The sequence below is a fragment of the Colletes latitarsis genome, chromosome 1 (genome assembly GCF_051014445.1).
Source record: "Colletes latitarsis isolate SP2378_abdomen chromosome 1, iyColLati1, whole genome shotgun sequence".
Taxonomy (NCBI): Eukaryota; Metazoa; Arthropoda; class Insecta; order Hymenoptera; family Colletidae; genus Colletes; species Colletes latitarsis.
Genome location: NC_135134.1, coordinates 35984566 through 36011312, shown reverse-complemented (window position 1 = coordinate 36011312; position 26747 = coordinate 35984566). Strand labels below are relative to the sequence as shown.

Here is a 26747-nt window from a genome sequence, read left to right as displayed (position 1 = left end):
TACGATTCGAAGCATAATTGAAAAATTTGCAAACACGTTAAGTATTAACAATCACATACGAGACAGTCGTCCCCCGAAATTATCGGAAAGAGAGAAAAGGAAAATAATTAATATAATAAAACAAAATCCGTGAATAAATTCTTTAGAAATTGCAGAACTATTTGCAAAAGATTATGATAAATATATCAGTTCGAAAACAGCTCGCAGAATCTTGAAAATCGTACATCAGTGAAATGAATAAAAAGAAACAATTAAAGTTTGTAAAAGAATTTTTGAATCAAGATAATGATTTTTGGGACCAAGTTTTGTTCTCTGATGAAAGTAAATTTAATATTTTCAAATCAGATGGTCGGGTATTAGCATGAAGGAAACGCAATACATATCGAATTGAACGTGAAGAAGTTTCAAGTTACTGTCAAACATGGAGGTGGTGAAGTCCGTATATGGGGGTGTATGTCATCATCCGGACTTGGGAAACAAGTGTTCATTGAAGACTCAGTAGATACCAAAACTTATTTAATATCTTAAAAGAAAATTTAAAGAAAAGTGCAGAAAACTTAAAGTTACCGGCAAACTTTTATTTTCAGCAAGATGATGCACCCGCACATATGGCATATACAGTTCGTCAATGGATTGTTTACAACAGAGCACACACTTTAAGAACACCTCCTCAAAGATCTTAGTCCAATTGAAAATATTTGATATCAATTGGAACAAAATATTCGTAAACACCACATTTCGATTAAATCGGAATTAAAACAAATAATTTTAGCAGAATGGTCTAAAATCAGCAGTGATTTAACAAAGAAGTTGGTCTATTCTATGCCAAATAGATTAAAAGAATAGTGAAACGAAGAGAACGTATTATAAAATATTAAATTATAATTTAATACGGCGTTATATAAAATGTGCCAATACTTTTGTCCTGGTATCACATGATAATACAACAGATTTTCATTAATTATATGTTCTCTATTTTATTAATTTTGTTCTGCCTTTGTGTATAGATAAATGAAATATTATAAATAAAGGTACGTACAAAAACAAAGTGATAGATACAGTTTTTTCAATAGTTTTTAACGTTTTTATACCAAATCGCGTACTGTGCCAATACTTATGTCCACCATTGGATTTTTTTAGTTCATTTTTTCTTATCTTTTATTAAATAGTAGTTAAGTTTTTTCTTCAAAATGCTATAGTTTTTTAAATTGTCCATATTTTTTGTTTAAAATAGTTTCAGTACTAGTGAAAACTTGAAAAAAATTCATTTTACCGTTACGTGTATTCCTTGAAACTGTGTAACGTTGTCTTGAAAAATTTTCTTTATACAACAATAAATAAGACAAACATTTAGGTGATCCCACTTAGTCGAAACACTTTGTACAAGAAGTAAACTAGTGCTGTAAAAACGTCAAAGTTGAAATTTATATTGTATGAAAATTTTACGATTGCCAAGTTATATTTTTATTTATATAAATTCGGAATGAATCCGCCATCAACTGAACGACATTGTCTAACGTTAGACTGAAGGTTTGCTTTTGTGTTAAACATTAAATTCTGCACGATATGGTTTCGAACCAGTGACTCTTTATATTTTGAGCATCCTATGAATAAGGGACGATAAGATTCTTATGGTTGATATCTCTAAAAATAGCCTCGTATGTAAAATTTGACATAAATTCGGAGGGGTTAAATTGCGGGATTCTCTTATCAGTCCCTGAGGGAAAGAATCCCCAACCTTTCAATAATATAATACACACGTTGGTTGACTTCATATTAGTAAATCATACTATGTATTTGTATGTGTATCCTCCTCTCACGTCTTTTTCAATATAAATATGTATGTATATTTTTGTTTCGAGAATAATTCAATAAAAATTTCCCTTTAAGAACGTTTCAACTCCTTCTGATTCAAGAATTTAAGTAGCACAGAAAAAAAACAAAAAAGGAAATAAAGAATTTATTTACATTCCTAAATAAAAAAGACACTTCTATCTGCTTAAGACACATGTTTGAAATTTTCGGAAAGAAACAGTTGTTGATAGGATAATATGGAACTCTTGCAACGTGATGCAAAGTATGGAATAAATCAAACAAGTAGAACAAGTATAGAATAAATCAAATAATTGAAACAAGTAGCCACTAATGAATACAATTGCTTTCCTGGAGAGTACAAGGATTTTTAACGATAAACATCGATAAGGAAAAACCGTGCTAAAAATGTGAAATTTTTGCAAGTTTTAAATGTCTGGATAAATTGAAGAAAATCTTTTAACCAATCATTTGTTAATTACCAATCACCACCTTAAGCATTCGATACTACTTAAAAATTGATTAAATCATTTTGGCATTACATTATTATTTGATACATTTAATACAACCGTAACCTGAAGTATTTAATTAAAAGTGTAAGTCTGATTCTCTGAACATGTAATATAATATTTCGATAAAAGTATTTAAAAGATGAACAACGGTGAACCCGATTGTGAATATTGGCAATAAAAAATTTTTTTTCCAGCTACTGATAATTTTCTACCAATGTATCTATCAAATACACGAATCGTACGTAAATTCCGAATAACCAAATTATAGTTTTTTTCTAATACTGATTCCGTGCTGGCATAAAGAGTGAAATCTAAGACCGTCATGAATCGCCGGAAGCGGCCATCATCAACCTGCCCTCCTAAACTGTTCGATGTACGAACCACGACGTACGACCAGCATATTTTCTCGTCGTTTCTCCCTTTTTTTACAGCCACGATTACTCATGAAAGCCCGCGAGACAAGGTGCCAAAGATATAATATACGGCGTGTCGCTCGCGGCTATCTCGTCGATATGCATTTCCTGCCGTCAGGATAGGATTAGACGAGAATATTTTGCAATTTTATATTTAGCGCTTCTTACGCGATCGAAAAAAGGGAATCAAGTGGCTTATACGTTCATCTCGATGCTATGCCCAGCATCCATTAACTCTTTGTGGCATAAATACTTGAATAAGTTCGAGACCTTTCATCAGAGATGAATAAAATTGTGATTTAGATCAAGATTTATCAAGGGAAACCATATGCGAACAAATGAGAGAATCGTGGAGCCATAAACTTTATGAGTGGACCCGAGGTTTATTTCGTTCGATTAATTTTATTTTGAAGATAATTAATTGTGAATGTAGCGGTGATTTCTGCAGAATTGAAAGACGATGATACTTTTGTAAACAATTACAAGAGGGCATAAAACTGTGATTTAGCGATGTAATAGATACGAATGTTCCAGACTCGGTTGTAAAACTGTTTGAAATAGAAATAAACAAAGTTGATAATACCCGCTCCAGTAAAGTCTTATTGAATTATGGAATGATACAAATGCTCAAATAAGATTCAAAACTGGAGTAGACAATTTTTGGCTAAATAAATAAATACTCCCAAATTATTTTTTTATTTCATAGAATCTGGTTTGACTATTCCTTTCCAGCATTTTCCACCCTTCTAATTTTCCTTCAAACTCCGTCCACCTTCCCCAGTTCAGCTGTCCAATTATTTTGAAAATGAAAACATAAATGAAAAAATTTTACTGTTTATTTTCGATTTGATTTTCCACGTGGAAACATCCTATTCTCGGTTGTACCGTCGATACTGTAACACCCTGTATATTAAACTAGGTAATTCATAGCAATTCCTCCTACCTTCGCGAGGTTCCGTTACTTATTTATCATTTTGTCCGTTTCTCTTTAAACCGTGGCATTAATATTACAGAGAAAATGGTTACGATTATAGCGGAGCACCCTCTCAATAAAATATTCTTAATATTTCCTGTTGCACGCGACGCATGCCAATTAATCATAAAATCGTTAACGAGGAAACTAAAATTAGCTACGAGCCAGAGACAAGACGATCGCGGGCTCCCATTTATCAAGACATTCGTGTCAGTTTCGAGCCCCGAAATGCACTCATAAATTCTCTGACACCATGTTGGGAGCATCCTGTATAAATTAAACGATTCAGTCGTAAGTTTCGTCCTGTTGACGATCGCGCGACCAGATTATCAGACTGCTTCCAACATCGCGGCAATCGTTACTCAGCATATAAACGTGCCTCGCGTTGGCGATTGCCTCTCGTAAAGAAACGCGGCGGTTTTAACCTGCCAGAGAGTCGCGTCACTCTGAATCATCGGTGACGATGTCGCGCGTGCAATCGCGGTTCGCTGGATTTGGCTAGATCAACGTTGATTTGGATATAATCTATCACAGATGACAATCGAAATCCAGATCTATGTATGCTACAGCTTAACCTCATAGGCTTTCAACACATTTTTCCAAACAAAATTTCATAGACTCCAGCTGTTCTGAAATTAATCGAAACAAATTTTTAAATTAACAATATTATATAGAGTACCTGATGGGTATTTGTCGCCCATTTGAATCGACTTGTGAGCGACTGTTTTTGTTTTAAGTTCGATATTTTATTGTTATATCTTTCGTTCGATCTCTGTAGAATAAGGTTTTTGTAAAATGTATTTCTCATAAATATAATTAAGCTGAAGCAGGCCAGCTAAATATATTTTCAATTTTTAATAACACGATAATTCGTTCCTTAATTAACATGGATTCGAACAATGAATTATATGCAAGCATAATTTCTTGTGTACGGTTATTCTCAAATTTTGTCAAAGTCATGGGCATTTTTTTTATCAAGGAAACTTATATTCTTTTGTATTGCATTCGATTGACCAGTTCCGGATAAAATTCATTCAATTCTGTACAAATTTTTCTAGAGTTTGTAGCTAAGATTTCAGTTTTATCTTTTGATTATAGTATTTTTTCTTTTTTTTGTCAACAGCATAAGCTTGACATTCTTTGGAACTCGAGTTCGAGGATCGAAACATCACGAGAGATTAACCACAAACGCAAGGAATTTTTGTTTGCTTTAGAACGTTCTTGCAATAAATAAGTAAGGTGTTTCGTGCTTTAGGAATAATCCTATTCAACCGAATTTCCGAGTTATTCGTGGCATCCACGTTGCGCAAACTGCTGTCCGCAAAACTTTTTCCAAGTCGGACTTAAGTGATGCCGTAGACGAGGGGAAGGTTGCCCGATGGAATGAAGTTTCCCTCCCGACAGAATTTATCCAGCAGTCTTCATCTAAAATCAAATGAGCCGCGGATTAAATGCGGCTCGTTTTGCTCCAGCGACAGCAAAGTCGAGTGGATGGGCCGATTTGCGTTTCTCGTGCGTACTGTTTGCAATCCGCATTCCCGGTCCGCGATATTAGCCCCAATTAGGCGAAAGATTTTCCCGATTGGCAACCAGATCATCCTATTTTCTTTTTCTTTTCGATTGTAATTGGAATTCGGTTGTTTCGCAATTCGATCATGATGTTATTATAATCGAAGGCTCACGATTTCGATTAACAGTTATATTAATTCCATAAAATTGCTTAAAGCAAATCTAAAATTTTTGGAAATCGCCTCTCGAAAAAGGACGAAAATTTCTGCACGATAGATATATGGTTTAAATGGTACAAGAAAAATATATTTCAACAGTTATTATAGTGACAGTCAAATTTTGTTTCATTTTAGATAACAGACAAAATTATTACAGTGAAAAAAAGTCACAATGTAAAGAAAACGGTTTAAATGGTACCAGAAAAATATATTCCAACAGTTCTTATAATGACAGTTGAATTTTGTTTCATTTTGGATAACGAAGAAAATTACTACAATGAGCAAAAATAACAATCTAAAGAAAACATGATATTATGCATATACAGGGTGTTCGGCCACCGCTAGGAAAAATTTCAATGGGAGATTCTAGAAGCCAAAGTAAGACGAAAATCAAGAATAGCAATTTCTTGACTGAGGCTTCGTTAAAAAGTTATTAAAAAATTAAATTAAAAAATATCAAATCATTCTAAAAAAATTATTGTTGGTTGCAGGAATCGATTACAATCATTTTTGGTCATTACACCTATCCTCGAAATTCTACGTATTTTTGAGAAAAAAATTCCTTACCGAAAGTCTAATGTGAGGCCAGAAATGCTTCCCTGAAATTTCATGCGAATCTTTAAAATGTCATAACTCCTGAACTGATTGGAGGATTTTAATTTTTCAAAATGCAATTACAACGCGTATTTTAGTGGAAAATATGTAGAAATTTTAACAATGTTGAAAAAGTTCTTCCTTGATCCCGTAAAGTGAAAAAAACCCCATAAAAATGGTTCAATTTTGAAACGGCCATAACTCCTACAATAGTGAATATATTTCATTGAAATTTTGGGGGGAACTAAAGCTCATGGATATCTAAAAAAAAGTGTTAAACAACTTTTTTGTACAGCGCCAACCAAATTTATTAAACATGAGAAACAAATTTTTAAGAAAAACCGACAGGGAGTAAGGTACTAAAATTTTTCGACGAAAAAAAAAATTTTAAATCGTTCTGGAAAAATTATTTTCGTTTGCGGGGGTCAATTAGAATAATTTTTGGTGAATAGACACACCCCCGAAATCCTGCGCATTTTCGAGAAAAAAATTCAGTATGGGCGGAACTTTAAACGTTAATAACTTTTTAACGAAGCCACCATCAACAAATTGGTATTCTTGATTTTCGTTCTACTTTGGCCTCTAGAATCTCCCAATCAAATTTTTCCCAGTACTTTTAGTGAGAAAAAAAATGTTTCTCTTTGCTAATTAGATATGTTTAAAATAGTCCAGCAAAAATGTATTTACTTTTCCAAAACACATATATGCGAAAGATGTATTAAAACGGATTCAAACAAATATTAATTTCGTTTAACGAACAAAATTACGAGAGTAAATTATTCTTTACAATACTAAAAATAGTTTAACAATATATAATGCTAAAAAAATACGAAAGTCATTTAAATTGGAAAATTTGCAACTTATTAAACGACCGTTTGACTCCTCGGATCTAAACTTTATAGAAAAATGGGGAATTCTATCAACAACGATATACTGAAATGGTAACCATCATAGAAGTTAAAGAGCTTGAAGATATTGTAAGACACAAGTAAAATGGAATTCGCATTACGACGCTAGAAAAATTAGTTTGTAATATGAATAATTGGATATTTAGGATTCCTCAATTTTTTGTATCAATTTATCGCGCGTATATATCACTATTGCATAAATTTTATCCTTCAGAGTTCTCCAAAGATAAAAGTCAAGTAGCGTAAGATGTGAATAATTACGACATTTTGTTCTAATAGTTACGTACAGTAACTATTATTTTTAGTTAATATACTAATAGTATTATTACTAGTATAGTATAATAGTAAAACTATTACACTAATGGTTCTGGTAGAAATTAATAATCGATAGCTCCAATGACCTCGGATAGTAAGTGTTAAGCGGTGTAGCAGTTTGCCGCCTCCCATCATTGTTAGGCGAGGTTTATGGTAGGGCAAAAATCCTTCGACCGCATGTAAAGCCAAGATTCTTACATTTGCGTGCCAGCACACAGCCCTACCATGAACCTCTGAATTTCAAACCGAAGGAAAGTATTACCTGCGAAAACGGTTACTTTCTCCAACGCCCCCTTCAGCGACGTTTTCACTCAGTGTGGCCAGATTTGGCATAATTGAGTGCATCGACGACGACACTAGTAACGATGAACTTCCTTTAGTTCCTAACTGAGTGGTGGAGAAACTAGACACGTGTATTAGAAAAAAATTAAGAAAGAAAAAAAGAAGAAAAGAAGACTCTGCTTCTTTTTTTCTTCCTTAAATTATTCATAATATCGACATTGAAATCGTAGTATAATAATAACTTTTACTGTGATGTAACATTACTACTGGGGAGTAATCTCCACCGGATAGTGTTTCCTATCTTGTCGTATTTATTCTATACAGAAATTCAATATTTAATTCCAAACTAAAAATCCTCTGATGAAACCCGATTCTTCGCTCTCATCGAGGGAAAGACTTTTATCGAATTCAACTCGATAGAATACCGAATGCTTACTAAAACTTTCATAGACTCTAATTAAAACATACTTCAGACCTGGGACGACATCAGCATGACTCATCTCAAGAAGCAATTGACGAACCTGTCAGAATATCTTGCTCTTCTACTAAAGAGTAGAAGTTCTAAAGAGAACTCTAGTGAAAAATAAAGTGCACCCTGTATAGGTACTCGAGTACCCCGATTATTAAACAAACGCATAAGTATATTTTAAGTCCTTGTACTTGATAGTTTCCTAACGAATTTTTATTTAAAAAACGCAAATAAATGTAGAATTGTTCAAAAAACGAGGATCCAAAGCGATTTTGAAGTATTAAAAGAAGCAGACTACACATTTTTTAGTTAAATATGGGAAAGAATACCCTGGTACCAGATTATTGACAAAAGGATTAAACAAAAAATTGTTTACCTCGTTTCTATCAAGAGTTCTACGATTTTTACACTAAAATATAAGTATAATCTACGAGTGTCCTTAAGTCCTTAGAAAATCCAAAACCTGACGTTCGTAGCATCGAAAATGGTTTGTTTTTAGTAAACATCACGACTCACTAGACAACTGTCAAAGTTCCAGTTATATCCACCACATGGTTTCATTTTTATTGCCGATTGAAGCAAGGAACTTCCTCTTGCATCAAGACAATGTGCAATTTCGATGGCCAAAATCATGGAATTAAACTTCAAATTATTACAACATCCACCGTATTCACCGGATTTGGCCCCCAGTGACTTTTTTCATTTCCAAACTTAAAAACCGCCCAAACAGATGCCTATTTTGAAGACCTTTCGAAATCTTATTTTTTAGATTGCTTAAAAAAGTTGAAGAAACGCTTGGAAAAGTGTATAGAGCTAAAAGGAGATTACGTTGAAAAATAAAAAAAAATCTACCTAAAATAATTTGTTTGTCTATTTTTTTCTAAGGATTTATTGAACGACCCTCGTACCTCAACGTGTTCGTTTCATTTAATTATGATAACGATTTACGGATAAAATTCTTTCCCCGGTTTGGTAAGAAACGGTCAACGATATTCATTGTCGGAAGAAATTCCGCGCATTGCAAAGTTTTAATCATGCAACCGGCCAATTGAGGGGAGAGGGGAGAGGGGGGGGGGGAGGTCTGTTTCGTCGTGAACCAATAAGGAAAAGAGGAACGAGGAGACTCGTCTCGAGGCAAGAGTCCCTTGCGGAATGAAATACCCTGGTGGAAACGACGTCGGCGGGGCGGGAGGGGGAGGGGGGCGAATAAGAATAAAAAAAAGAAAAAGAAAAACGGCGTACGTCTGATAAGCTCCCGGCAGCCAGGGAGAACCGGGGCCGGCACTTTCACCGAATGAAAGTAAAACTCGATTCTGCGTGCACGAGCACTCGACCGTGCAACAAAAACTCTCGCGAGCGCAACGCGTGTTCCTCGAGATGTCATTAACCGACCTCGCCTTGCCTTGCCTTTGGCTTCCATCTCGTCCTCCGACCCCGTCTCGCGTCGCGATCGAGCACCCGGCAATAAAGCTTCCTGCGCCTAGCAGAGGCCGTGCTGTGCTGCTCTCTTCCTAATAAACTTTTACGACACACGGATCGGTAACGAGCAACGTCTCCGCGAATCGGCACCATATCTACACAGCGTCCGGTTTAAACGGGCGTTAGGGTGACTCAGCCCATTGGAACGGGGTGACCAGTTCATGGCTGATGACAAAAAAAATATCGGAGAGATCGAACCCGGCTTATTGTTACCCTTCCAGCAGGGCGCCCGATAAATACGTTAAGGCATCCATACTTAAAAGGGCAGTCTTATGTGTACATTGCAAAATTTAACCACCTTTATTAAATTTACTTAACTATCCTTTGGGAATAAAAAATAAATTTTTCAATAATTTTTATTGACTTTTCATATTTTAAAAATCAAAAAGATTTTTATTCGGCAGGTTTCCTGTTATCGCCCGTAGCAAAGTAATTTATTTATGTTGAAAATTGGCAAAATGGCGAAAGCTTAAATTAAAAATTGCAAAATTTTATCATTTTTTCCGCAACCTTTTAATAAAAGTATATGATATACTCATTATAATGTGGAGCCATTAGTATGTGGAACAACGTGTCAAAATTTCAGAGTGATTGAACATATAGTTTCTGAGATTTTATCTACGCCGGTTAAGAAAGTTACATTTCGAGAGCAACGCACTTAAAATTTGCAAGATCATACTAATCAACCCCAGCTCCATACAGAATTCCTTCCAGAATGTTGGCACACAGATAGCATAAACGTTAGAATTTCACAATACTTGACATTTATCTCTCAAAATTTAACAGTACATTCTTAAATATACATATATACTTCCAAACAAATTAAATGAAAAAAGCTGATTTTTTTGAGGTCTTACATGAGACTGCCCCCCTAAACTCTTTTTTCTCTCGGACCACATAGATTGTATGTCTGCTTCTTTACAGCATGACAATGTAAAAATGAAATGGTCCAGATTTAACATTTCCCCCAAATATTGCGCATAATAATAACGAAAATGGGCACGTGCATCATGAAGTTCGAATCTTTCTAGGTTTCTCTGTTTCACTCACTCGCGAAAGTTCGAAAGTATAAAGGGTGAAGTTCTTTACGAGATTTCGTTGCTCCTTTCTTGCTTACGAAGGAGTTTCTGTTACTCTTGGTTATTCCAACGTGTACGTTTCTATAGACACGCAATAAAACTAGAGTGCACATTTAAATATATTGAATACTATCAATGTGTTATCGCTGTTGTATCTACTTCAGTAAAACAGAAGATAAAGTGATTCGATTATCTTGATTCTATTAATGTTTTATGCTTCTAACAAAATATTATATTTCACGAATCAACTTTATTCGATGATTCTTCACTTTATGCAATCTTAACAGTAAATCTACCACGACTGGTCAAATGGACCGTTTTTAAAACTTTGTTTAGAATTTTTAACATGCAATGTTATTTTAGCGCCATTTAACTTCACGACTTTTCTTGTAATACACGTACAATGAATTTTTCAATATTCACTTCTAAATATTTTTTTCTGAAAAAATATGTAGTCTATCTTGTCTACCACGAGCGATCATCTGACTGGTTGAAGCATTTTGTAATAAAACAGGACAAAATTTGAGATCAAGTTCTAGTTAGCTTCCGATATAAATAGGAAAATAGCAAAGATATATTAAAAATCCGAAGCTACTAGTGTTTTCTCCATAATTGGACTACTGTTGGAAGCGACAAGGCCTCCCCTTGAATGTGGTCTTTTATTTATGTCGATCCGACTTTCCATTTTGGAGATATCATAATTTAAATAAAGGAGTAATTTTTAAACATTCCACTCTCCTCCTTACAAGAATCTATTAATGCGGATTAAACCACTGTTAGAAACGGTAAAGCTTCCCTTTTAAAATAGCTTTTGGTTTATGTCGATTTGACTTTCGGTTTTGGAAATATCGTAAATTAAATGAAAGGGTAATTTTTTAATTCGACTATCTCTATCTCCGTCCTACGCGTCCGACCTCTCTCTCGCACTGGATCGTGCTGACCTACCCCAAGATCGTGACAGTCGTGACCGAGTGACGTAGTATTTCCAAGAATTTACTATTTACTGTTTACTACGAGCACGTGAGGTCAATGACATCAAAAAAATCGAAACAAAAATCATTATATCTCCGGAACAAATTACGTTATCGACTTGAAACAAGTTCCCCTTTAAAGGACTCTTCATTCTCTATACGTCAAATATATCACATATTATTATTTATGCTGTCTTCTATGTTTATTTTGAAATCTGCTTTGATTCCATGCGTCCAAAGAAGTTTGAAGAAGAAAACTGAATTACAAATTGTTTATTCAATTGAAAAGGAATTTAAATTTGTATACAGGATGTTTGCATAATTACTAGCTAGCATTTTTTCATAAATAATAGGTTTCTCTAAAATTAACTACGGTATAGACTTGAAACAAAATTCGTTTTCAAGGGCGTTTTATTTTCTATTCGATGAAAATTTAAAAATTTTGACGTAGTTTGTTAATTTTCTACATAAAGTTAAAGTACTAAATATGCACATTTAAAGTAAAATTATTGAATATTTTTGTACAAATTTTTAAAATGCTTTAAGAAAAAATATGTGACATAAAAGAGAAAGATATCTTACGAATAAACTTTAAAACACAACTTTCTATGTATATAATGCAAAAATTAGGTGGAGTCTTGGTAGGAATGGATATACATGAAATGTCGATAGGTTTATTGTTAAAAACATTTTCCTTAGCTTCTTTCCTACTACATATGGATCGAGACATTACGTTTCGGCTCTGCAACTGTTTGTACATATTTCTTGCCAATTCTGGTTGAACCATATATAAACATACATACATACATGACCAACTTTGAAAATAATTGTAAATTTGATAATCCTTTTATTTTTAAAGTTCCACACCACGTAACTCATAATAAATGCTTAGTCAATTATATTTGTGACTATTTCAAATTATTTTCAAACTGATCTACATTAGGTATATTACTTATTTTAGTCGTGACTCGATGCTATATAGGATTCCTTGAAAATCATACACCTAGTAAAGACCAATGCTAGTTGAAAGATATAATAATGTTGGTTTATTACTTATTATTTTATTAATTTGATTATTCGTGCTATTTACTTGCAATTACCGCTTTGCGAATATTATTATTTTACATTTATTTAAAGAAAACCTTAAATGTCCGCCATTAGGAGAATTTTTATCCAATCAATTTTTATACAGGTTGCCTTGCATTTTTTCGTTCGTACTTTGACAGTGTATTTTGCAAGTATAACTAAAATTAAAATATCATGTAACAAAATGCCCATAAATACTTTGTTTAGAAGTTGTACAAAAAATTATAAAATATTATATAAACGTTATAAATACCTACAGTGGATCACAAAATTACTGGTACAAGTATATATTTAAAAAGGAAAGCAATAATTTCTTTTGCAAGAATACTTTCAATACTTTTTCTACCGCAACATACAGTAACTCTTGAAACTGATCACATGGTAGCATAGTTTCTACTGTTTTTGGAATATAGATTTTTTAAAACGGTTAAATATTCAAACACCGCCATTTAAATTGATTATTTGCATTTTCTCAATATAATGTCAACTTTTCCTTTAACTGTATAGTTTCAATACTTTGAATAGTAGCAAAGAAAGATTAAGCAGCCATCCACTGGATTATTGCTTTTAAGCACTAATGTTTATGTCCCCATACAAATTTGTAAATCGATATGCCAAGTGAATTTTTTAGAAGATTTTAATTGTCTTCGGAAGCACCTTTACCTTTTATGATCTATAAAAATATCGAACAAAAAATATAGAATTTCATTACAAAAAAATGACCCTGAAATCTTGTAAAAAAATTACCTTGAAAGAAATTCAATTTACCGTTACGTGTGTTCCTTGAAATTGTGTAATGTTGTCTTGAAAAATTTTCTTTATACAACAATAAACAAGACAAACATTTAGATGATCTCATTGTTAATCGAAACACTCTGTACAAGAAGTAGAAAATTTTTCTTGTAACTATCGATTAAGAAAAATGAATTTCTTTTAATTAAAACCTTACGATTCGTTACGATTGTGTCATAACGGTTTATAAGATTGCAAGGGTTCAAGATATTTCGTAGATCGAGAGCCTCCAATATAAGAATTCTCTGTTGGATAATGGTAGTAGCAGTTTTCTCCGGGAGTCGTGCGAAAGGGTGAACTATACCCTCGAGGGTAGTGAATGGACATTGGTAACGACGCAACAACGTCGTTTGTCTCTTCTAACCACTTTTGGATTTTTTTTCCTAGCATCTGACCGCCAGTGTGAAGCTTAGATACGCGTCAAGTTGCAGCCTTCTGATTCGTTCCTGCGAGAACGTCTCCAATGTCTCGGACGTATGTCGGTGACGCACGGCCGCTTCAGGATCATAAAAACTATCTTTACGGTTTACACCTCGGATAACGCGCAGAAATGCTCCTGGTTCTGCTGACGCGAATCGGCTAGCAGTTCTTTGGCTTAGTTTTTAGTATCTTGCATTAAAGTTACAAGGCACATCCACCCCCTCTGCAGCTAAACGAAAATATTGATGAAATTTTACACGCTGGAAAAATTATGGATAACATTCGACGCATATTACTTTTCTGGCTTTAATCGAATATGATGGAAAGAAGTATCGCTGTTGACTAAAATTCGGGGCACCGTAAATCCAAATGTAAAGTTACTGGTAAGGAAATGATGTAACTACGTAAGGATGCTCTTTTCTCTTTTACACGAAAGGAATACTTTATCAGAAAATTGAATTGGTACGATGGACTTTTATATGTAGATTATGGCTAATATTAAATTTGACAAAAGTGTGATGGGGTGAATAAATGAATTTTTATCATTTTTCGCCTGTGACCTGAATAATTTTTGTTATTTTAGCTATTAAGAGCGATAGAAATCGTGTATTCTAAACTAACACTGGGAAATTCAGCAACAAATTGCCAACTTTCCATTTTTCGTGATAAATTGTAAGAAGTGCATACAGGGTGTTCGGCCATCCCTGGGAAAAATTTTAATAGAGGATTCTAGAGGCCAAAATAAGACGAAAATCAAGAATACCAATTTGTTGATGGAGGCTTCGTTAAAAAGTTATTACCAATTAAATTCAAAAATTTCAAATCGTTCTGGAAAAATTAGTTGCGGTTGCGGGGGTCAATTACAATCATTTTTTGTGAAAACAAATATCTCCAAAATCCTACCCACTTTCGAGAAAAAAATTCAAGTAAGTGCTGAAAGATTTGGGTGGAAAAAAAGACTTTCGAATCGTCTTGGAAAAATTATTTTTAGTTGCAGGTGTCAATTGCAAGCATTTTTGGTCAACAGACATACCCCCGAAATCCTACTCAGTTTCGAGAAAAAAATTCCTTACCGAAAATATAATTTCTGGCCAGAAATGTCTGCCCGAATTTTCATGCGAATTTTTAAAACGTCATAACTTCTGAACGGATTGGACGATTTTAATGTTTAAAAAAGCAAACTACGCGTATTTTGGTGGAGAATATGTACAAATCGCAAAAATATTCGAAAAGTTGGTCCTTGACCCCGCAAAATGAGAAAAACAGCATAGAAATGGTCCAATTTTCAAACAGCCATAACTCCTACAATTGTGAATATATTTCAATGAAACTTTTTTCTGAAGTAGAGCTCATGGATATCTACAGAAAAGTATTAGACAACTTTTCTGTAGGGCGTCAAACAAAATTACCAAAAATCAAAAACGAATTTCCAAGAAAAATCGACAGGGGGGTGCTGCTGAAATTTTTCGGCGAAATTGAAAAGTTTCAAATCATTCTGGAAAAATTATTTTCGATTGCAAGGGTCAATTAGAATCATTTTTTGTCATTAAACATACCGTCGAAATCCTACCTACTTTCGAGAAAAAAATTCGAGGTGTGAAATTTTTCGACAAAATTAAAAAATTTCAAATCGTTCTGGAAAAATTATTTTTGGTTGCGAAGGTTGATTACAATCATTTTTGGTCAATAGACATACCTCCGAAATCTTACGCACTTTCGAGAAAAAAATTCCTTACCGAAAATCTAATTTGAGGCCTGATATGGTTCCCCGAAATTTTATGCGAATCTTTGAAACATCATAACTTCTGAACGGATTGGACGATTTTAATGTTTAAAAAAGCAAACGACGCGTATTTTTGTGGAGAATATGTACAAATCGCAAAAATATTCGAAAAGTTGGTCCTTGACCCCGCAAAATGAGAAAAACCCCATAAAAGTGGTCCAATTTTCAAACACTCATAACTCCTACAATTGTGAATATATTTCAATGAAACTTTTTTCTGAAGTGGAGCTCATGGGTACCTACAAAAAAGTATTAGACAATTTTTCTGTAGGGCGTCAAACAAAATTACTAAAAATGAAAAAGGAATTTTTAAGAAAAATCGGTAGGGGGTAGGTGCCCAAATTTTTCGACAACAAAAAAAAATTTCAAATCATTCTAAAAAAAATATTTTTGACTGCAGGGGTCAATTACAATCATTTTTGGTGAATAGACATACCCCCGTAATCCTACCCACTTTCTAGAAAAAAATTCGAGAGGGTGTGAAATTTTTCTACCGAAAAAAAAATTTTAAATCGTTTTAGAAAAATTATTTTCGGTTTCGGGGGTCAATTACAATCATTTTTGGTGAAGAGACATGCCCCTGAAATCTTGCGCATTTTCGAGAAAAAAATTCAGTACGGTCGGAACTTTAAACGTTAATAACTGTTGAACAAAGCCTTCATCAACAAATTGGTATTCTTGATTTTTGTCTTATTTTGGCCTCTAGAATCTCCCATTAAAATTTTTCCAGGGGTGGCCGATCACCCTGTATGTGTTTGAATCGTGGGAGCGTTATCGTTGGTATCAATGAGCGAAGTATGTATTTAGGTTTAGGTCAAAATGCGTTCGGGAGTCTGCTCCTCGAACGTGTATAACAAAAGAGGTCCTCCGTATCGATGACCTCATTAGTTTATAACATGTAGATAGGAGTCGAGAGGGTTCGACTTCGACAGCAGGAAGACACTTTGCATCTAACTTTGGTCGAAAGAAGTCGCTTATGATTTTTACGATTGTGTCCTTTATGTACGTTGTGTCAAATAGTTTGTATAATATTAAACAATATAGTTATATATTCAAATTAAAAGCGTCCGAATGTTTGAATCTGACCACACGCCAGTTAACCATCTTTGACATCCTTACAAGATAGCTTATTAATTTTATTTTGTAAAGTATTAAGAGTAGTCAATAAGGGTTAGAATCCCTAGTTATTGGGAGGTCGAGTACCATAACTTTCTTATCAGCATATCATTAGTAAAATATTAAGTAACACAGTAGAACGTTGTAACATCTAAAATTGAACGACAAACATCAACAGAATATTTTCGAAGTCAGATTAATGTTAATTTTGACAAAGATCAATGCATCATTATTCTTCGTCTCGTCTGGTTTTAATGCACGTTTTGCTATCGCTTCGATCGCGACGAGACGTTTCCGCGATCAGAAGCAGAAGCAACCTACTAGGTAGACACTCCTTTAGCATGGCTGCTTTGCATTCGTCGCGGCTAAAAGACATTTGTCAACGGCGTGATTCGGTCGAGTCGAACGACTTATCGATCCATTACACCGACAGACGTTTCTTACGCGGTAGCATTAGTCACGTTGGCAATAAGGTTTCCGCGAATTCCCGGATGCTCCGTACACGCTGTAAGCTGGAAAAGCTTTCTGTTAGAAAGTCCTCGCTATACCGGACGAATTTAAATCAACTCCGTTACGCTTTGCCAACCGTTCCTCCGACGATCTTTAATCCTCTTCGTCTGTTTCTAGAAGGTAATATGTGCCACTACAGTGGCTCGCCAAAGTATTCTCTATTAAAACTTTAAGGCATTTTTATGTGAGACCTCAAAAAAATCAATTTTTTGAAAGTATACAGGGTATTACGTTTAAGTGCGAATGGTGGAACATCTCATGAGGAATTGAAGGTACAAAAAAAAGGATTCTTATGAAAGTTGTTTTATTTAAAGGGGCAAATTATGTGGTATAAATAATTTTTGTATAGGTTGAGTGGTGGGGGAGATTTCAAGGTCAAGCTAATTTTTTTAAATGGATGATAGCATTCGTTGGGACAAATTCAACGACCTACTACATGACCTACTATAGAACCATAATTATTGAGACGCAAAGCAGTCAGATTAATAAAGATGGTTAAGTTTTGCAACGTACACATAAGACTGCCCCCTTAAATGATAAAAATATGTGTTCCGTCAAGCCGAACCACAGGTAGATAAATTCATCAATTACATTTAATTGTATATCGTCATGCAAAAGTTTAAGGATTAGATTTTTTTCATAATTTTGGCATAATTTTACAAACTAACTTCCAAATGGTGCATTTTCGGTGTATTATGCTGTTATATTTTAAAAAAGGAACAAGCGAAACGCAAATCTGTACAAATGTATGAAAAGTGTCACCTAAAAACGAATCAAAAGTAGTTTTTTAACACGTTTAATGCACATGAGGATCACCGGTGACCGACGACGTTAGAAGAAATACATAATTAGAATAATTATATAGTATAATTAATAACTATTAGGATAAGTAAAACAAAGAGGAAATTCTTTCATGGTAGGAAATATCTTTATTGAATAATAAATTTTACGTTCTAACTTCTAACCTTTCCCATCTTTCAGATAGCTTCATAATTCCCATAAAAAGCTAAACAAGCGCTATTTAATGAGCTCTTACGAATTAAAGTTTTGTCCACTGAGGGGATTTTACAGAGAACATTATTTTAAATGAAATAAAAATGTTTAAAAAACTATTTTTAATTCGTTTTTTGGTGACGTTCTCTCCGCACATTTTACATAAATTTGAACAGGTTTGCGCTTCATTTGTTCCTTTTTCAAAACAAATATAACAGCATAATATGTCGAAAATGCTCCATTTGGATTTTCATTTGTAAAATTATGTCAAAATTATAAAAAAAATTCAATCCTCAAACTTTTTCGTGACAATATATAATTAAATGTTAAATATCAAATAATCATATGCTTTTAAGATTTGAACTTAAGTTTTTCATAGCGCTTGAAGATAAGTATCGTCAAAATTCGCATGAAATATTTGGTCAACCTAATATTAGTAAAAATTATAATAGATAATTATGAATGTAACATTAATTAAATAAGCAAAATGTGTTATACTATAAAGTCCAATTCGATTCCACTTCTTTTAATTAATAGAAATACAAAATATTTGAAACTCTCTTCCGATTAGAATACTAACAAATGTTTAGAAATTAACCTTCTATACTTGATTGCCACTTTAATGTATCTTATTCGATGTTTTTAAGAAATTATTTAAATATTTTTACTGTAAGGGGACTCTATAAAAAATCGAAACATTGTACACTGGATAAAAAAATAGTTTTCTTCTATTTCATCCGTTTCTCAAAAGTCCCAGAAGTAAGTTTTCTTCGAATAATACAGGACGAATCTAGTAATTGAGCTAGATTCCAATCATAAAAAAATTTTTTGCATAAAACAAAGATAGATGAAACGATATTTAAAGAATTTTCATTGGAAAGCTAGAATTACACTAAAAGTGCTAATAATAAAATTAAGGATATGAAAGGCTTATTTTTCTGAACAAAAATAATGCTGAAAAATTAGAGAAAGTTCAATTTTAGTACACAGAAAATGAATTTATAAATAGTTTTTCCATTATTAACATAACTTTTTACCAATTTAAGCAATAAATGTAATCTTTCTTTACTATTTAAAAAATATTTAAATTAGTTTCATATCTGTTTTTATTTCTTTATACCTATTTTCGTGCATTTTTAATGAGACATCGCATATATTTAATTACTTTCAATAACTTTCGAAAATGATCCACCAAGATTATTTTTTAAAACACTGCTCTTTTTCACACAGTAAAATAATTACTCTTCTGATGTTATTTTATTTTTCATTAAAAATGAACTTATTACTATATCAATTATATAAACTTTCTATCAATATCGCAGCTTTATAAACAGACAAATATTCTATCTTCGAATATCTGGAATGATTAAGCAAAATAATTTAAATAATTCTTCAATTATTATCAGCTGAAGACTTTGCATTAAGAAGGATGCAATTCCATTTTTGACAATTCATAAGTTATGATGTGTAATATACACGGTGTTCGGCCACCCCTGGGAAAAATTTTAGTGGTAGATTCTACAGGTCAAAATAAGACGAAAATCAAAAATACTAATTTGTTGATGGAGGCTTCGTTAAAAAGTTATTAACGTTTAAAGTTCCACCCGTACTGAATTTTTTTCTAGAAAGGGAGTAGGATTTCGGGAGTAGGCCTATTCACCAAAAATTATTGTCATTGACCCCCGCAATCGAAAATCATTTTTCCAGAACGATTTGAAATTTTTTAATTTTGTCGAAAAATTTCACACCTCGAATTTTTTTCTCGAAAGTAGGTAGGATTTTGACGGTATGTTTAATGACAAAAAATGATTCTAATTGACCCTCGCAATCGAAAATAATTTTTCCAGAATGATTTGAAACTTTTCAATTTCGCCGAAAAATTTCAGCAGCTACCCCCTGTCGATTTTTCTTGGAAATCCGTTTCTGATTTTTAGTAATTTTGTTTGACGCCCTACAGAAAAGTTGTCTAATACTTTTTTGTAGGTATCCATAAGCTCTACTTCAGAAAAAAGTTTCATTGAAATATATTCACAATTGTTGGAGTTACGGCTGTTTGAAAATTGGACTATTTTTATGGGGTTTTTCTCATTTTAGGGGGTCAAGAAACAACTTTTCGTATATTTTTAGAATTTCTATATATTCTACATTAAAATACGCGTCGTCTGCTTTTTTAAACATTAAAATCGTCCAATCCGTTCAGAAGTTATGACGTTTTAAAAATTCGCATGAAAATTCGGGCAGATATTTCTGGCCAGAAATTATATTCTCGGTAAACAATTTTGTTCTCGAAAATGCGTAGGATTTCGGGGATATGTATAATGACCAAAAATGATTGTAATTACCCACTGTAACTAAATATAATTTTTTTAGTATGATTTGAAATTTTTTAATTTCGTCTAAAAATTTCAGTACCTACTCGAATTTTTTTCTCAAAAGTGGGTAGGATTTGAGGGGTATGTATATTCACGAAAAATGATTATAATTCAGCCCCGCAATCGAAAATAATTTTTCTAGAACGATTTGAAATTTTTGAATTTGATTGTTAATACCTTTTTAACGAAGCCTCCATCAACAAATTGGTATTCTTGATTTTCATCTTATTTTGGCCTCTAGAATCTCTCATTAAAATTTTTCCCAGGGTTGGTTGAACACTCATATAATAAGGAAATCTGCATTATTTAGTTGAAGTTTCATGCAAATCTGAATTATAATCATAATATGACGGACAGTTATAAGAATAATGTCATCTTGTTATGTCTACACACACTTCTAATATATTTTTCTCATATTGCAGAAACAGGATTACGGGAAACTAGGGAAATAATTTTTGGACAAGGATTGTCTTCAATGTGGCAGATGCAGCAGTATAGTGACCCAGTGGTCGTCACGACTCATTATTTATAGGAAGTTCGTTGCTAACCGCGAGTAGGCCTAATAAGCGCGCGGGCGTTTCTAGAAACTTCGATTATCAAAGGACGAACGTACTGATCGGTAGCGACTCTAACTTTTGAGATGATAATCGATTTCGCGAACGTTCGATGGCAATTATAGGCGTCGTATTATTACAATATTTAATTTAAAAACTACAATATATGAATCAATTGTGTTCAGCGAAATGCAACTATTTTTGCTTGCAAATAAAAACTTCTGAACTTAATAACCCCTAGTCCTTGTATAAGAATATGTACTTTTCTATTAGGAGTATGTTTGTTAATGTTTAACAAAGCCATTGTTATAAAAAGTTTTTTTTAGTTTACAACTCAACAACCACTAGAACTTGTATAAGAATATGTACTTTTCTAGTAGGACTATATTTGTTAATGTTTAGTAAAGCCATTTCTATAAAAAGTTTTTTATAGTTTACTTGGAACTAGTAAAAATGGAATTGCATCCCACTTGCTGCAAGGTCTCAATTTTTTTTTGCATCATAAAAACTTCAGAATAATCTTATAAGTATGTTCTTCCGTTTCGCAGTCTTATCTCGAGAATTCGTACCAGTAATCGTTTCTGGGAACAGCGAAGCATCCTGTGTAATTAAATGAAAGGAAGTAGAAAGGGATTTTCTTCAACTATTCGCGTCATTAGTTATTTTATCGTTCGGAAGGATTCATTGAATTCTTGTGGATTAAACAATAACCGATTCGCATTTGTAAAATATTGATCGATGAAGCCATTATCAACGCATGAAAACTTGATTAGAAATCCTAATGCGACTAGACGACTGCCTTTTATGATTTTCAGCTTCAATCTAATTCAAATCGTCGCGTCGGTAGCTTTATTAGAGATGTAACTCTCAGTACGATAATAAATTGAATCAAGTTGCTTTATTTACAGACGTGAACAATTCCACGATTTGATTCATTTACTTCGATTCTATCGATTAGATTTATTTTTGTAATAAATATACAATCGAATGTTATGAATTTCTTCAAACGCTACTGATAATTAAGCAACAACTTATATCTTTTGTTAATAAAGTACGTAGCAACAGGAAATTCGTTTAATAAAACTAAATTTTCATATAAATAATTTATTATAATTATATGTATCCTAAGACGAATAAATCAAATTTCGTAATTCAAGCTATATTTCTTTTAATTTTATACGATTAATAAATTCTATGTAAAATAGAATATTTATTATTTTGTTCTTGCTTCTATGATCAATAACGAGGAAATTATGTGAATAAATGATCTGATGACACTGATGAGCATAAAAGACTTATGTGTATATATTTAGTTTGAATTATGAGTCTCATTAATACTGTTTTTTATAACAAAACAATTCTTGTTAGATTGTAACGTTATTTACTCCCGGGATTTTAAGATTTGTCATTTCTAAGGATATTAAATGCAACTGTTACTTGACGGGATCGATAAGTCATCGATGGTTGGTAAGGTAGAATTTCACTATGCATTACAAAGGATTCACAAGAATACAAATAAGAACAATATGTGCAATAGATCTACTGCTTTATGGAATTTTGTATCACTTTCAAAGTATTACAATTCAACTGCGTTTTGTTACAAAAACTGAGGTATCGAACTCATGAAAAAAACCAATGATTTTGTTGCGCACTCTACGTTTAGGAACGGTGGCTGCGAGAATTATTCGAATCGACCGCTGAAGTCGGTAAAGATAGTAAACGCGAAAAAAATTGTCCACTGCTGCTACATCGACGATAAAAAGCTTGAAAGCTGCGTACGTAGGTGCCAACAAGGGTGGCGGAAGTGGCTTTCTCTAAATGATTTTTAAGGAGAATACCTAATATTAGATTTTTATGCTATCATCACAGACGAGGTATATGAGTAGACCTTCCACCCAATGTATTTTTTCGGCCCATTTTTCTGGAGCTCTAGAGCTCCATTATCATTTAGACTTCGCTCACATTACCACAGGCTAGAGAAAGCGACTATAGCGCTTCTTATGGTAGGAAATAAAATTATAAGCATTCTTTTGTTTCCCAACGGAGTGAAAGAAGACTCAGGCTGCCGAGATTCACAGCTGATTCCTGGACCCTACCCAAAATATCAAACGCGAAAAAATAATCGCAACACTAAAGACAATTGCGATCAAATTCATATTACTTGCAACTTGCAACTTGCAATGCGATTAATATTCGTATTTCGTAACCCTACTGCAATTCGAGATTAATGTTTATACGAACTCTATACTGGAAAAGCAAACGCGAAAATGTTCATTACTCGCAATTCTAAAGTTAACTACAAAATTAATTATAACACTAATGCAAACCGCGATTTACCCCAAAATACTGATTGTTGTAATATAAGTACCATCTGAAACAGTACAACTAACTACTACAACTACAGACAAATACAGTGACAAAGTAGTAACAGAGAATGACTTTCCATCCTCATCCAAAGATGAAGATGAAGAGCCATTTGTTGTAGCCCACTCTTGAGACAATTTGTCAGGGCCTCTTCGACTCCGCAGAGCCTTTTCTCTCTTCGGCGGTCCTGCCGAAGCCTGAAACTTAATACTAGGCTCGAGATTCCGTGCAACATACAGTCCTTCAACGATTCTAGGAATCGTTATCAGAACAGATATGACGAAACTCGAGCGGGACGAGCGTCACGGGAAACCTACCGCGAAAAGTGACTGTAATGCCGCGCGATTCCAAGAATCGAAACTAAAACCAAAACAACCGGTACAATCCGTTTGGATCGGTTAACGTTTTGACTCTCCAAATCGAGCTACAGGAATAGGTCAGCCACGGAAATAAAATTCGTGACAGTTCTGCTCTGACTCTACCTACTTAAATCTAACACACATACCAGAAAGTTAAGTTACCTACCTACCTAACCCTGTATTTCAAAAATTCCAAAACTCATTCTCGCAAGCAAACACTCCACGGTTCTCACACATAATGTCCGGGCGCAAGAGCCTAAACTAGAGAGGATTCCCCGGGGTTCCTCCGACACCCGAACATTTCACACAACATTCACTCTCTAATGTACGTACCGATTTCCTGAAATCAACTGACAAAGCCAAGTGGCCATTGCGTATTTATATTAGATGTATTTCGTTATTTTCATCTAGTAGAATTTTTGATAAAATATGTTATTATATAAATGATCGCAATCGATTTTCATTCTGTTATTTAAGATCAAGAATCTAATTGCCGCATATATTTGATTAAATATTTCATATTATGATCTTTGTGTATGTAAAAAATATGTAAATGGTAAAATAGAATTTTTATAGTAAATTATTATGAACTTTTAAAACGACGCAATTACACAGCCTAACCACAAACACACACGTGTGTAAATTGCATCGCGCACGATACACTAGCGCAATGTCAGTCGCACATATATATTGTTAGAAATTTTTATAAACTAAATCATCGTGCCCATTGCTTTCACTTACCCAAGTAGCACCTGGGCACTTGAGTGAGATTAGGCAATGAGCACGGAAAAATGATCTGAAAATCCTGAACTAGAAAAGTGATTATAGTCAATAATAACGAATAACGAAATTGTATTTATTTATTTACTTTACTGAAATGTCTATTTGTGATAAGTGAGGAACAAACGTTTAATATACATTAATAATGAAAACAATTATTAATAATGAAAATTATTCTCATTAAAATTGAATTATTTAAAAGAAAATATTTTAATCAAGACTTTACGATAAAATAATTTACTTTAAAAATTGAAGATAAATTATTCAAGCAAACTAATTAAAATATTCAACCCTCGGGCAATTCTGTCATCAAAGCATATTTTTTAAAGATGAGAATAGTACATAATGCTTGATTCAAGAATTTATCCGTCGCGAAATGTTTTCTTGTGCATAAATTGAAACATATTTTTCAATATGTAAGGAAAGGCTTTGGTATCTTTGACACAAAGTTACTAAATTATATTTACATCCGAGCCATGAACAATATCAAAAAACAGTCAATATTCAAAATTATATATTCAATAATCATTATTATAGTAAATGTAATTAAGTTAGCACAATAATTTAATTAAGTAAAATAATTTATAATACTATGGAGAATTCATTTGTCTAATTAGAAATCGCGGAGCACAAGAAAATCCTAGCCTACACTAAAAAAAATATAACAGTACATGTTACTACTCACGGGTATGATTCATACCCGTGGTCACTGTATTCGTCAAAGATTGAACGTATACAACTGGTCACCCGCGTCGATTCGGACCTTTTTGTCCTACGACGTGATTAGGGACCAGAGGAATAAAAATTGGCATGCAACTCACCAATTGTAGAGTACAAGCACCCGCTCGACGATGTTGGCCAGTAGGAGGCATCAGCGAAGTCATCACCGAAATCAGCAACGTAGTCAGCAGCGAAGTCATCCAAGAGGTTCCTGGATCCGTAAGTACAATAGGTATACGTTGATGGGATTTTAGGATCCTGTAAAAAGAAACAGCAAATATAACATCCTATTTCTTAAATTGTAGAGATTTTAATTTTAATAAAAAAATGTCTGCTAATATTGAAAATTTGATGTAGCAACATATCAAAGAAACAATTGATTTCTAAACGTACTCGGAATAAAGTAAGAAGATACTTACATTTTTTGCTCGTGGTCATTGCCAAATGCATACTCCTGTTCAGTGGCGCACTGATTCTACTATCGCGATTCATGAAGCAAAAAGAGCCCCGGTGCTCTGACTAAAATTCACGGTAGCTCAATATACACTGACTCGAATTTCACGTGTCTCTGAAATCGAAACGATAATTTACTAGAAGCCACTGTGCTACGAAAAAAAAGAAACTGTAAACGACGCAAGCACTGAATTTACTGACCGCATTGCGCGCGATCATCAAAATTTCTAAAAGATAAAATGAAAATTTAGGATTAGAAATAACAAATAATTTAGTAAACACACAGATCTGTCAATCTATCGGTTTAGTATTAAATTTCATCGATAAAAACACAAAAAATGGAAAACATATATGGGTATATACTCACTTGTTATAACGAAGTTGAATTTACCAATATTGAATTCCGTAGTCCCGTGATTTGCGATTTCCAAGCATCAATGGCATCCATCCATTGCATGCCGGTGGCGTCCCTTCCAGCCGAATTGCAGCAAAGTCTGTAACAGAAATAAAACAAAAATGACGATCCGATGCGCTAAAATAAATGCATCTACACCTTAATTAAAGATCGACTGAACGCGAAATATGGTCTATGAATTGATAATTACGTTTGCAGATATCATAATTGATGCCGATTAGACATGTAAGAAAATGCACGATACTGACTCGACTTTTTTCACGATTTCGGCCGAATTTCTAGTAGGTACGTATTAATATTACATGAAAGCACCAACAGAGATTAACGAAGAGTACTGCGAACGATTTGGGACATTCAGATGACAATAATTAAAAAATTACGTACCTAATTAGTCGCGAAACTGTCAACGCACTTATCATCCCACTTTCCAGACGAAGACTGACGAACAGGATCGGACACGTCTACTGTGCGAGGAGTGGGGAGTGGGGTGAAGGAG

The 26747-nt window shown here is 33.5% G+C and overlaps 1 protein-coding gene across 1 annotated transcript in view; it reads right to left on the bottom strand.

Annotated features, from left to right (window-relative positions):
* The window catches only part of LOC143343082 (uncharacterized), a 200262-nt gene that overhangs the window by 147026 nt on the left and 26489 nt on the right, over positions 1-26747 (bottom strand). The window lies entirely within an intron of this gene.